Here is a 12,631-nt window from a genome sequence, read left to right as displayed (position 1 = left end):
GATAATGTGCCATATTGATAACAGCAATGCACTGTAGTGAATACACCATAATCCTGGGAATGTAGCATAATGTAATAGAAGTATATTAATAAAGCACATGATGGGTATCCTGTCCATATAAACCACATGAATGCACTCTACATGTGATAAGAGACCCCAATACTGACCAGCCAGTGTCTAAAACTCAATGAAAACTGCATTAGGTCTAGTAAAAGTACATGCCATTGCAAAATAATATATATTTAACTACTTGAGCTATTACCACTGGGATGACCTAATTGTAGGCTAATGAATGAACACAGAGCTACAATGCCATTCCATTCGCTGGCAGGAACTGTGGGCCCGATTCAGACTCGATTGCTAGGCTGAGTTCGCACGTAGCCTGCCGATGTTTGCAATGTGCGCATGCGTATAAGTCGCAGTGGGCTTGTGCAAACTAGTCCATGTGACCAAAAAGCATTCACTCACTGCGCATAACCAGCTCGCTAGAGTGAGTGACAGGAAAAGCCGTTTATGGGTGGCGACAGGGGATGGTCGATGAAAACGTGGGTGTGGTGGTGCGAAAGCAGGCGTGTCTGAGCGTCTTAACACCATTTCAGAGGCGTGCATAATTAAGACGCAGCGTCATAATACACGTGACATGGCTAAATTAAACACTGATGCACTCACAATGCTACGGTCAGCCATAAGTGCTGCGTTCGCTTCCATTGGAACTCGATGTTACCGATTGTTGCATACACTTCCTGGAGATGATGTGTATAAGTGGGCATCTTCAGACAGGCTGGTGGGCGTCTAAATACACACCGCGATCGCACACCAAAACATAGTGGGCATGCTAATGCCTTGCCATGTGCTCGTGGGATTTGCATACTTTGGCTGCAAGCGAACGCATCTAGCGAGCAGGTCTGAAACGGGCCCTGTGCTCATTGTGTTAAAGCCAACAGTCAACAAGAGGTTTGTGTCATGAGCATCCACTGTGATTGGAATGAGGGTGAATCCTGGTGTAGTTTCTATAGAAGTGAACCAAGGAGCCATGTTCATCAGTGGTCCTGCTCCACAGAGTAACAATGTATAATTTGAGTGCACACTGTGGATCCTGATCCCTAGAGGAGGGGATAGACCCTCAGGTAGTAGGGCCCACCAGGGATTTCCCCTGTATCACAGTGGGCCAGTCCAACCCTGGATGTGGGCACAACAACCAAAAGTGTATTTGTAAAACCAGAGACATGAGGAGAAATATTGTATTTTAAAGAAAAAGTAAATAATGGTAGAAAATTTAAAGGGGGCCAATTCCATCAGCTGTTTTGCCATGCAAATGAATCATGGGTCTGATTCAGAGTATACACAGAGTACTTATTTGCAATGTGATTGACATTCAGGGAGCGTTTGTGGGTGGTAACGGGGAGTGTCGGCTAAAACGCAGGTGTGTCGCTACCATTTCGGGGGCGCGTCACTTCCTTCATCTGCAATCACATACACAAGATATATGACTAGCATCTCACTTCATCCCGCCATTCTGCACGACCATAGAATTAAACTGGACTGCTAGCATCGAATGATCTGCAAAGGATGCTGCATCTTTGTACGCAGATGCCTGGATTTGCAAACATGTTGGTGGTGTCTCAATACATATCCCAACTGCTGCGATATTGACATATTTTCTCACAGCAGTTACGTATGGGATTGCAGCTGCGGTAGCAATAGGGTACACTGCCCCATTTGCAAAAACCTTTACCTCATTCAATTCAGTTAATTTTATTTAGAGTTTTGAACACAAAATGTGTCATAATCACTACTAAAGCTTTTCCATAAGGAAAAGAATAGACTTTAAAAATGTCACTTGATGAATTGTACCTGCCGTGTTGATAAATTCTTTAAAAACAGTTTGCACCACAGAAGGTGGTAAAAAGTTTCATACATCTTATTGGCCATAGGCATTATTGTGACTTTTCCTGGCAGGCTGGGGTCATCTGGGTTTTTTATTTATATTATTTTATTTATAAAAGAGAATACCACTAAGATGGATGATAAACCACCAAGAAACTAAACACCCACTACAGTATACTCTATATAGAAAATAGTCAGGTTTTCATATGACAACAAGATTGTTCCTCGCACCCCATAGAGGTATGCAGAATAATATGCAATATTGCTGTACTGTAATTATCAATTGACTAGCAGGACTGTGGTTTTATTCAGATGCTAAATGTATGTCCATCAGATTTGGCAACTGGTAGCTTCCTATTAGTTGTACAAGTACAAGTCCTAGTATACTGTGCTGGGACTTGTAGTTTCACAATAGCTTGAGAACCTTAGGTTGCCCATCACTGAAGTACATGACACTAACGCTAATATCCAGGCATGAGTTAGACTCCTACAGACTAGATATTATATATGAAGCTTTTCAATCTTTATTATAAGACAGTAATTGCTTTTAGATATTTTACATCATTCGTTTGCTTTGGATTTCTGTAGGCTCTTGACTCACATGGGTGTAGCAATAATTCTTTCAATAACACATTTTAGTTACTCCTTTACGTCTGTGCATTTAACCCAATTTTAACTCTTTTTACTGGGCCATATTCATCATCACTTAATTAGTATAAAAAGCAGGTGAAAATTAAAATTTTAACCTACTTTTGTAGAAATTAAGTATTGGGACCTGTCACAACTCACAGATGGTTAGTAGATTCTAGCCAGTACTTCCAGATTAGAGAGACCCAGTACTAAGGCGCGGAGTATAACGTGCCGGCGTTATTCACCAGCGACCTGTGTGTCGGACGTAACGCTCAGGCTTGGTTCTCTAGTACAGGTGTTGGTGCACTCTGGATTGGAGCGGAGTACGATGAAGGCATACAAACGGAGTTGACAAGCTGGGTCGGAACCAAATGGACAAGATGGTACCATGGATCAGACGTAAACAGGTCACGGAGAAAAGCCAAAGTCAAAACCGGAATAAGAAGCACAGTGCCAGGGAGTAGATGGAATCAGGTCACAAGCAAAGCCAAGTTCAGGAACGAACAGTAGGGATCACTAGGAATGTTGGAGTATGGTTTTGGAGCCTATACTCAGGCACTGAATAGTGCTCAGAGCTATCCTTTTATAGGGAGGGACTTCAAATTTAGGAGCCAGTGTGACATCACACCTGGCCCGTTAAATTATATTCAGTGTGTTGTGTGCTCCCCTATGAGAGCTGCGGCCACCCAATCACAGAAGCCGGCAAGGAGGACCAAAAGCAGTAGCCGCCGGGGCACCCTGTCTGCTGCCCCAAGCCGACCACAAGAAGATCACAGCGGCGGGCTCTGATGGACCTTCACCCGCCATGGAAATACAGACCCAGCAGGAAACCAGAGCTGCCAGCTGCCGCTGGAGACAGGATCTCTCCTTCCGACACAGTACAGACTGAGACATCCAGAGGTTAGCCCCTGCTCGCGTCACCAGTCGGATAGACGGTGCCCAGTGGATCGCGGGACTCTACCACTCCGTCTCACCTCCGGACTGCCACTAGCAGGACTTAGTATTTGCTGAAGACTTCGACGGGTAAGCCTCCCACGCAGGACGCCGCGGTTATACAGGCATACCCCTCATTATACTGCTACACTGCTACAGAGCATATTACATTCCAGGAGACGTATGGTTCACATACGGAAAGGAACCTAGAAGTTAGGTTTCCCTACATCCTAACACACGGCGGGGTGAACGCAATCAGAACTTCAGAGGTGCTAGTCACCCAATACAGTTTTTTTATATACAAGGATACATCCCTCACCCCATTTTATCTAATTGATTCATCATTGACTATCATTCACCATAAGGTGACGTAATTAATTACGGAAGTTAACCCCCTCAAAGTGCACACCTATCACCTTTATCCCATTGCTGGACATTTCAAAGGTTATAGTGGATACGTACTTCATTTATTTTTGAGGTCACTACGGATAAAGACACCCTAAAGGAGTCTCTAATTTTCCCACACAACCATCTGCATCCAGTATTTTTACAGCTACTATAAGTAATACAGTATTGTGTCTCCCGTATTAAACATAATTATATTGATAGTGCTTGCCATTTCTTCATCATTGTTATTAATATTTTTATAGAGAATAATATAGTTACACAGCTACATTGCAATACTATTTATGTTACAGATAGGTGAGCGCATAATACAACATTTTCTTTCTAATTTCATAACTATAAAAATGTTTGTTCGTCATCAATGCTCCAAAGAACGCATAATGCAAAGAAAAGGGCAAAATAGAATTGTGCTTTGTCCTCCCACCCTTATGTTGTATGTTAAACAGGACAGTTCAATGAACCAATCACTTCAGTGATAGGTTTATTGCCACTTATGGCTGAAGTGTTTGGTTTGTTTGGGCCCCCACAAAACAAGCTACCAATAGGCAGTTGACATTGCTGGTAATGATTTCTACAGAGGCAAGATGTCATTGCCCTGATCATCCTCACCCTCATCAGTGTGTACATAATCTTCACACAATATTAATTAGTCCCCGCTGGAATCCATCATTACAGGTGCCTCTGTACTTTGATATAATTGCCATCAAAAAGTCTTCCCATTGTCTTTTCCATATTTTGAGGAATTAGCCTCCTATGCTGATCACTGACAAGGTTCCCGGTTGTACTGAAAACTCTTTCCGAGTACACACTGGAGGGTGGGCAGCTTAAGTAATGCAAGACAGTTTGTACAAGAGCCTCCAAATTGACTTTTTTTCCTCATTAAAATAATCCTCCACCATTCTTTGGATGGTGACCATATCAGAAGGAGTCGCGGTAGAGGTGTCACTAATTTTATTCTTTTAGACCCAACCAGATGTCAAAATATTATATTGACTCATCTGCATCACCAGTGGGTCTCTTGGGAAAGTTGAGATTTTCCTGGCAGCCACAGTTGCTGGAGAAACAGAAGGAGGAGACGTCGTAGTGTCAAGTGCCGCTTGAGCTGACAACTTGCTTGCTAGGAGCTTTTTGCGTCTCTTAAGATCTGTGTCCATTTGATAGAAAGACATGACTTACGACTCAAACCTAGGATCAAGCACATTTGCCAAAATGTATTGATCTGATTTAAAAATGCTAACAACTCTTGGATCCTTGTGAAGCAAATAAAGAACTTGATCTACAAGTCCAATATACTGTATATAGCGGAATCACTTTGTTTCATTTCCTCCGTCAATTTTTCAAACTGCCTTTCTAAAAGTCTAAGGGGTAAATTTACTAAAGTGAGTTTTTAGAAGTGAGTTTTAAAAGTGATGTTGCCTCTAGCAGCCAATCAGATTCTACTTAATATTGAACTAGCACCTTCTAGAAGATAATAGCTAGAATCTGATTGGTTGCTATTGGCAACATCACTTATAAAACTCGCTTCTAAAAACTATCACTTTAGTAAATTTACCCCTAATTAGGGGAATCACTTGACTCAAGCTGGCAGTTTCTGAACTCACTCATAGATGACTACTTTGAAGGGTTTCAGCACCTTGCAGAACACGGAAAGTATTCTCCACTGTGCTGGAGTAAGGTACATTCTCCGTGTGTCATGGCTCATGTAGCTTTGGATGGCTTTTTGCTGTTCCTTCATCTGCTGAAGCATATAAAGGGTGGAATGCCACCTTGTTACTACCTCTTGCTTCAGCTGGCAAATTTAACTGTTCTTGCAGGTGCTGCAATCTTCTACATTCATCAAATGTGCATCAAATGACATAACAGGGAGGAGGTTCCTAGATGGTTAAAGTCCCTACCTCTACTTACTGTGGCTTTACAAATGCTACAGATGGCTTGACAATTGTTGTCAGGATTTGGGTAAAAATAATTCCACGCATACAAAAGGTGGATTTTTTGGTCTTATGTCCAGGCATGACAATTGCCTTCTTCTTATCATGGGCAAGTACTGCTTCCATTGGTGCCTCACACAAACAACATCCTCATCATCAACATCCTCATTAGCGCTGGCGTCAGCTATATAATATTCCCCTCATACTGTTGCACTTCCACAAGAGCATCCTCAATTTCTAGGTCAGCATCTTTACTTGTGCTGCTCATCCCCTGATTGGCAGAGGGTTCAGAAATGTACAGTATCAGAATGGTCAGGCTCACACACAGCACTCGCAGACACACTTCTCACACCTCAGGGATTTGTGACATTTCTGAACACACTGTGCCTGATTCAGCAAGGAACGCAATTCTGCTCATACGTACATACCACAGTTGCTAATATCAGCGGTGCTATTTAAATGTGTGCATTCACATTGTGAACGCAGCCTGACATAAGGACGCCCACTTCCCCTTACTCAAATCCGTATACTAGGGCAACATAGCGAAACAATCGGTAATATTGAGTAACATCGGACCAATACACACAGTTAAGGCAGGTCAGACCTCACTCAGGAATTGCCAACTTCTGCACATGCTATGATACCTCATGCGGCGTCTGGTATCGCAGTGGCTAATTTGTGCACGCCCATGTAATGGAGTTGAAATGCAGTGGCACGCCTGCGCTTGCTCGACCACCCCCCATCACCACCCACAAATGGCACTTCCTGTCAGTCACTCTGTTCTGGGTCTACGTAGCCTCTGCAATTGCAGTTCCCATCGCAATTGCTAGTTTGCGCACTGCGATGCATACGCAATGCGAATTAATCGACCGATTGCATGCGTATTAGCAACTGCGTTCCTTGCTGATTCAGACCCACAGTTTGTCCTACTGCCTTAGTGGTTTTTATCAGCACAGATATTCTAGTTTTCATTTTCTTGACACCTCTTCTAGACTAGTGAGACGGACTTGCTTCGTCATGTGAGGCAGGAGAGGATGCCTGACTGACAACAGTTGCGGAACACTCAGAAGCAAAAGACAAATCCTGAGCCTTTCCTTTCCACTGCGTGTGGTGTATGGTATGTTGGCAATTTCATGTTTTTCTGCAGGAAACTTTCCCTTTATTTGAGGTGTTTTTTCTTTAGCAATGTAAAATATGTTTTTGATTTTAGCCCTGACTGAAACCCTCTATGCCCTTGATCATGGCCTTTTGTAGATGACGTTGAAGCGGTATCATCATGATTGTTGGTGGAAGTAGCTGCAGTGTTAGTGCTTGGTTGATGCTCTCAGTGTTCTATTAATTAATCATCGTGATCCATGTCGACACCTTAAGTTTTTTCAACAAATAACAACACTTTTTTTTACAAAAAAACAAAAATGTCCACAGACTGCGATGCACTGTGCAGATAATAGTAAGGCGCCTTAATATCTGCACAGTGCATCGCAGTCTGTGGACATTTTGTTTTTTTGTAAAAAAATGGTTTTTATTGTTGAAAACACTTCAGGCCTCAATATGGATCACAGCGATTAATCAATAGAACAATGGCCCTTGACCTACTGACCATTAGTGTTAAAAACAGAGGCCCTCATTCAGAGCCGCTCGTAAGCGGCCGTACGCTCGTAGTGAACCGATGTTGTGCAACCACACATGCGCCAGTGAAACAATGCGCATGTGCGTACGGCTAAATGCGAACAATTTTTTCCCGTCGTTCGTCGAATAGCGAACAGGAAGTGACATGTCAAATGTGATTGACAGAACAGCCCGTTTTGGGGCGTTGACGGGGGTGGAGATGGGAAAACGCAGGCGTGTCGAGGCGTTTTTTGGGCGTACATAAATTATCTCATGCGAACGGCCAATGTGAACGGAACAAGTGATACGTCACTGTCTGATCCACTTTCCATTCAAACTGCTCGTTCAGCTTGTGGTCTGGTATTCTCTACCGCAATGACGATGGTCTCTTCCTCCTAAATGGTTTTTAACCCTTTGGTTTCGGAATCCAAAATAATGTGTAGATTTCCATTTTTTTTTTGTTTTTTGCGGGATTACCTACAGTATGAACCAGTTTTTGAATAATTTCACAATACTATTGAGCAGATTTGCCATATGTTTTATTTTTTAAACACATTTTTTTTTTTATGTGTAATTGTCATAAATCACATCTGGATAACGTAAATAAATTTAAAAAATAATAACAAAACACACAAACACAAATAGTGGCAGTTGCCCAACATTAAATAACACAATTTAAAAACAATTCACAAGAAAGGAGAGGGAAGTTTTGGCCCTTAAGGAATATGGGGCAAGCACAGAAGGAATGTGGGAAAATTAGCCAGTGCTAACATCGCCTTTTGGACGTTTGGCCGGGGTAGGGTGGGAGCCTGACCGGGTCCGGGAGGTCCTTCAGCTGGCCTGTCCAGAGGCAGACGTTGGGGCCTCTGGACTAGGCATAGGGCTAGGCACATTTGGAGGGATGGCTGATGTTGTGCCAGAGGTGGAGGGTCCTGATGTTCCGGCAGGAAGGGAGGCCGGCTCCACCATGTGCTGGCGAACGAGCTGCTCCAGGGCATTTGCAATCCTGATGTTGGCCCCAGTATTTGCGGCCAGGGCCTGAGCAATGGTCACGTTGGCCACAGCATTTTGCTCCATGGCCTCCGCCACCCGTAGCAGACTGGCATCCATCCTCAGCAGAATCTCCGTGTGGTGATCCGATTTAAAATTGAGATCCGTGAGGAGGGCCACTGCCTGCGAGGGGGATTGCCCTGGACTGGCTTCTGCAGGGTCCCCAGCCGGATCTACTGCTTCCTCCCCTGCAGAGCCAGCAGAAATTCTGCGGCCAAGGCTCCCATCTGGAGCAGACTCATTCGCCTGTGTCTCTGTGAGAAAAATTAGAAAAGAGTAACATTAGAATCTAGATATTGTCACAAACACATTTCAGAGTTGGTAACATAACAACATTTACCTGGGACAACATGAGGAGCCGCAAAGTCTGGCATGTCCGTATCCATGTTGGACACGCCAAACACCTCCTCATCCTGCACACACCCCTGGGCCAGCTCTTCCAAGTCATTAAGCTCCAATGACACAGGGGTGGGACCCCCACCTGTCCCCCTTGCATGCCTAGCCCTATCAGCCAGTTTTTGCTTCAGCCGATATTTGAAATCGCTCCATCTGTGGGTGAAAAAGTTGGCATTATTCCTGCAGTATTTGTCCCTGTAACCACTTTTTATTAAAATGTAGTTTTTACGTACCGGCATTTGACATCCCGGGTTGCACGGTCAAACTCACCCACCCTATTGACAGCACTGGCTATGTCATCCCACATATTCCACTTCTGGCTTGCACCCATATTCCTTTCTGCCTGTGGCAGGTTGTCATGGCACATTTGGACCAAAACCTCCATCTCCTTTCTTGTGAATTGTGGCTGCCTTTTTTTTTTCGTTTGTTTCTTAGGCCACCTAGGCCCAGCAGCCTCTGACATGGCATCCTCCACTCCTTTTGTAAAAAACATTTTTAAAATTTTTATGTCAAACGTTCCCAAAATTATTGGTATAAATAATCCTTTAATACAAAAGAGACAAATACTTACCGGGCGCCTCTTGCCCAGTGTTTTGCTGCTATGTAGCCATTTTAGAGAGTAAAGTTTCACTACAGCAGACCATTTGTGAATTTCAGTGACGTATTTATACATGCGTCAGCATTATTCGTCCGCATCATTGATTGTGCGCTCCTATTATCCGTCCTTAATTTGAGCGGGAAAATAAAGACTATTTATGGCTTGGTGCGACTCGAGTCGAGGTGGCGGGTGATGAATGTTGGAGGTTTAGCTTGGAGGAGTGGATTGTTGGCGTGGTTTGTGGTTTGAGGCGGTTTTTTGGAGTTTGTTATTGGTTTTGGTTTTGTGACTTTTTTAATTTCCGTTCGCTTTTTTTTAATTGGTTATTTTCTTTTTTGGTTCTTTTTTGAGTAAGTCTTTTTAAAAACCTCCTTAAAAAAATAATGGATCTAATAACCAAATGTTCGTACTTATTTTTTATTTTTTTTTAGTTATTTAGGCATTGCCCCATTGACGTTTTTGGACTGTGACTTATTTGTCGGTTTTTGGTAAGTTTTTTTTGGTTCATGAAGTTACAATTTCGATGTGTTGGTCTTCGCATATGTTTTGCATAGTAATTTTTTATTTTGATTTTAACCAATAATGTCTTAACAAGAAATATAACGTACTCTTTAGCAAAATATAGTTAGAGTTGTATTTAATTTTAAATGCAAACTATTTAGCGCACTGTTTCCTTATTAACCAGTAAAAAATGCGAACTATTTAGTGCAATAATGTTTCCTTATTAACCAGTAAAAAAGCGTCCTTATTAACCAGTAAAAATGCGAACTATTTAGCACACTAATGTTTCCTTATTAACCAGTAAAAAATGCGAACTGTTTAGCGCACTAATGTTTCCTTATTAACCAGTAAAAAATGCGAACTATTTAGCGCACTAATGTTTCCTTATTAACCAGTAAAAAATGCGAACTATTTAGCGCACTAATGTTTCCTTGTTAACCAGTAAAAAATGCGAACTAATTAGTGCACTCATGTTTCCTTGTTAACCAGTAAAAAATGCAAACTATTTAGCGCACTAATGTTTCCTTATTAACCAGTAAAAAATGCTAACTATTTAGCGCAATAATGTTTTTTTGGTGTAAAAAATGTAGTCATGTTTTACCACTAAATGTAGCGTGCATTTCCTAACTAATGTGTGCTCCCTTCTATATTTTTTTGAAAAAAAAAATGTGTTTAGAATAAAAAAATTTTTTTTTAAACTAAATATATTTTTAAATTTTGAAATGTATGTTTTTCTACTCATGACAATACCCCGGCCTGTAAGCATCTTTGGATTTATTGGAAAAGATAAGTAGTTTTTTTGGTTCACATTTGTCTCAAACATTAACTACCTGGCTTACCATTTCACGTTGATGTTGGTCGTATTATCTTGGCCATGTTTCCAGAACCCGACCAACCTTAACTTTGTCCCAGGCGTAGGCCTCGTAGGCGTGCAAGGCCCCAGATATATAGAACACGTGTCACCCTTTTTGGAATGCCAGATGATGAGGTCTTAAGACGATACCGTCTTCCTCCACAAATCATCCTAGAAACTCTCTCATTAATAGAGAGTGATCTTGAACGGCAAATTGTCAGTCCTACAGCAATACCACCACTTACGCAATTAATGTCGGTGTTACATTTCTGTGCCTCAGGATCCTTTCAAACCACGGTGGGAATAGTTGCCGGAATCTCCCAATCCTCCTTTTCAAGAATCCTGAGGGCAGTGATGGAGGCCATTTTTAAACAACTCCATCATTTTATTCAAATGCCAGTGGATATGGGTTCCCTTAGTGTGGCGAAGGCCAATTTTTACCAAATAGCTGGCTTCCCACACATCATAGGGGTTGAGGATGGCACTCACATACCACTTCAGCCTCCAGCAAGGCTGGAGGCTATTTTTAGGAACCGCAAACACTTTCATTCACTGAATGTAATGGTGGTATGTGATGCCTCCCTCCAGATCCTGTCCCTGAATGCCAAATTCCCCGAGAGTGCACATGATTCCTTCGTCATCCGGCAATCAGGGATTTGGCACAAATTAGACAACCTACAAGCTGGTGATGCATGGCTTCTGGGTAAGTTGACACCTTCCGTGGCAACCAATGCAAAGCTTGTTACACAATGATCCTGATGTTTGTTTTTGTTTTTTCACAGGAGACAGTGGTTACCCTTGCACGCCCTGGCTGCTCACTCCTTATTTGGCTCCCACACCAGGGCCACAAAGTGAGTATAATTCCGCACTTACAGCCACCAGTGCTGTATCGGCCTTTTAAAAGGCCGATTCAGATGCCTCCACCGCTCTGGTGGCGAGCTCATGTATTTGCCGGATATGGTTTTGAAAATTGTGGTCCTGTGTGGGATATTTCACAACATCGCCATAAGGAGTGGTGTCCCAATGCAGCCAGAGGATGCCTTACTTGATGGCTCCCCCGAGGTTGGTCGGAGGTCAGTATGTGGGGGGGCCATACGCGATGATGTGGTGGCCAGATATTTTAGGTAATTATTGTAAAACATTTAGTTAATTGACACAATGTAGACATGTAAGATTTTAATGGCCAATTTTAACTTTTATTCCCTAAAATTACCCGAAAAAACGATGCCTACTACCTGATCCCCAAAATTGTCTTCATGTGGCCACATTGGATATAACTTCGGGAACAATTATTTCTTCGCCTCATTTGTGGATTCATGCTGGCCTGCTATTTCTTCCAACAGTTCTTGAGTGGTGTTGTTTTTTTTTTGGGGTGTTGTTTGTTTTTTGGCGTGTGTTTTCACTGTGTGAATTGTTTTGTCACAATTCACTTTCTGTTTATTATTTGTGTGTATTAAATTTTTTCTTGACGTTAAAAAGACTTTTCCTTGGTAAATTAAAAGCACGTGTTACCTGGGCCGAAAAATGCAAACTTTCATAATGGCTAATCCTGTAATGTGTTAAATTGTTAAGTAGTTTAACATGCTTTGTGGCAAAAAACAAACACCAAAGGTATTATGGTGAAACAGTATGTTTTATAAACTAGGCCTAAGCAGGTTTGAATTAATATTTACATTACCCACCAAAAAAAAAAAAAAAAAAATGCTGGTAATTCTACAAACCTATTGGTATTGTTAGGTGTTTAATGTGCCAGCTTACATACTTACTTGCGCTTTCTACAATCTAATTTACCTTACATTAAAAAACATGCTCCAATAGTCGACTTATGGAAGGTTAAACAAT

This window comes from Taudactylus pleione, unplaced genomic scaffold, assembly GCF_031769625.1.
Source record: "Taudactylus pleione unplaced genomic scaffold, aTauple2 ptg000138l, whole genome shotgun sequence".
Taxonomy (NCBI): domain Eukaryota; kingdom Metazoa; phylum Chordata; class Amphibia; order Anura; family Myobatrachidae; genus Taudactylus; species Taudactylus pleione.
Note: the sequence above shows the minus strand (reverse complement) of the source record.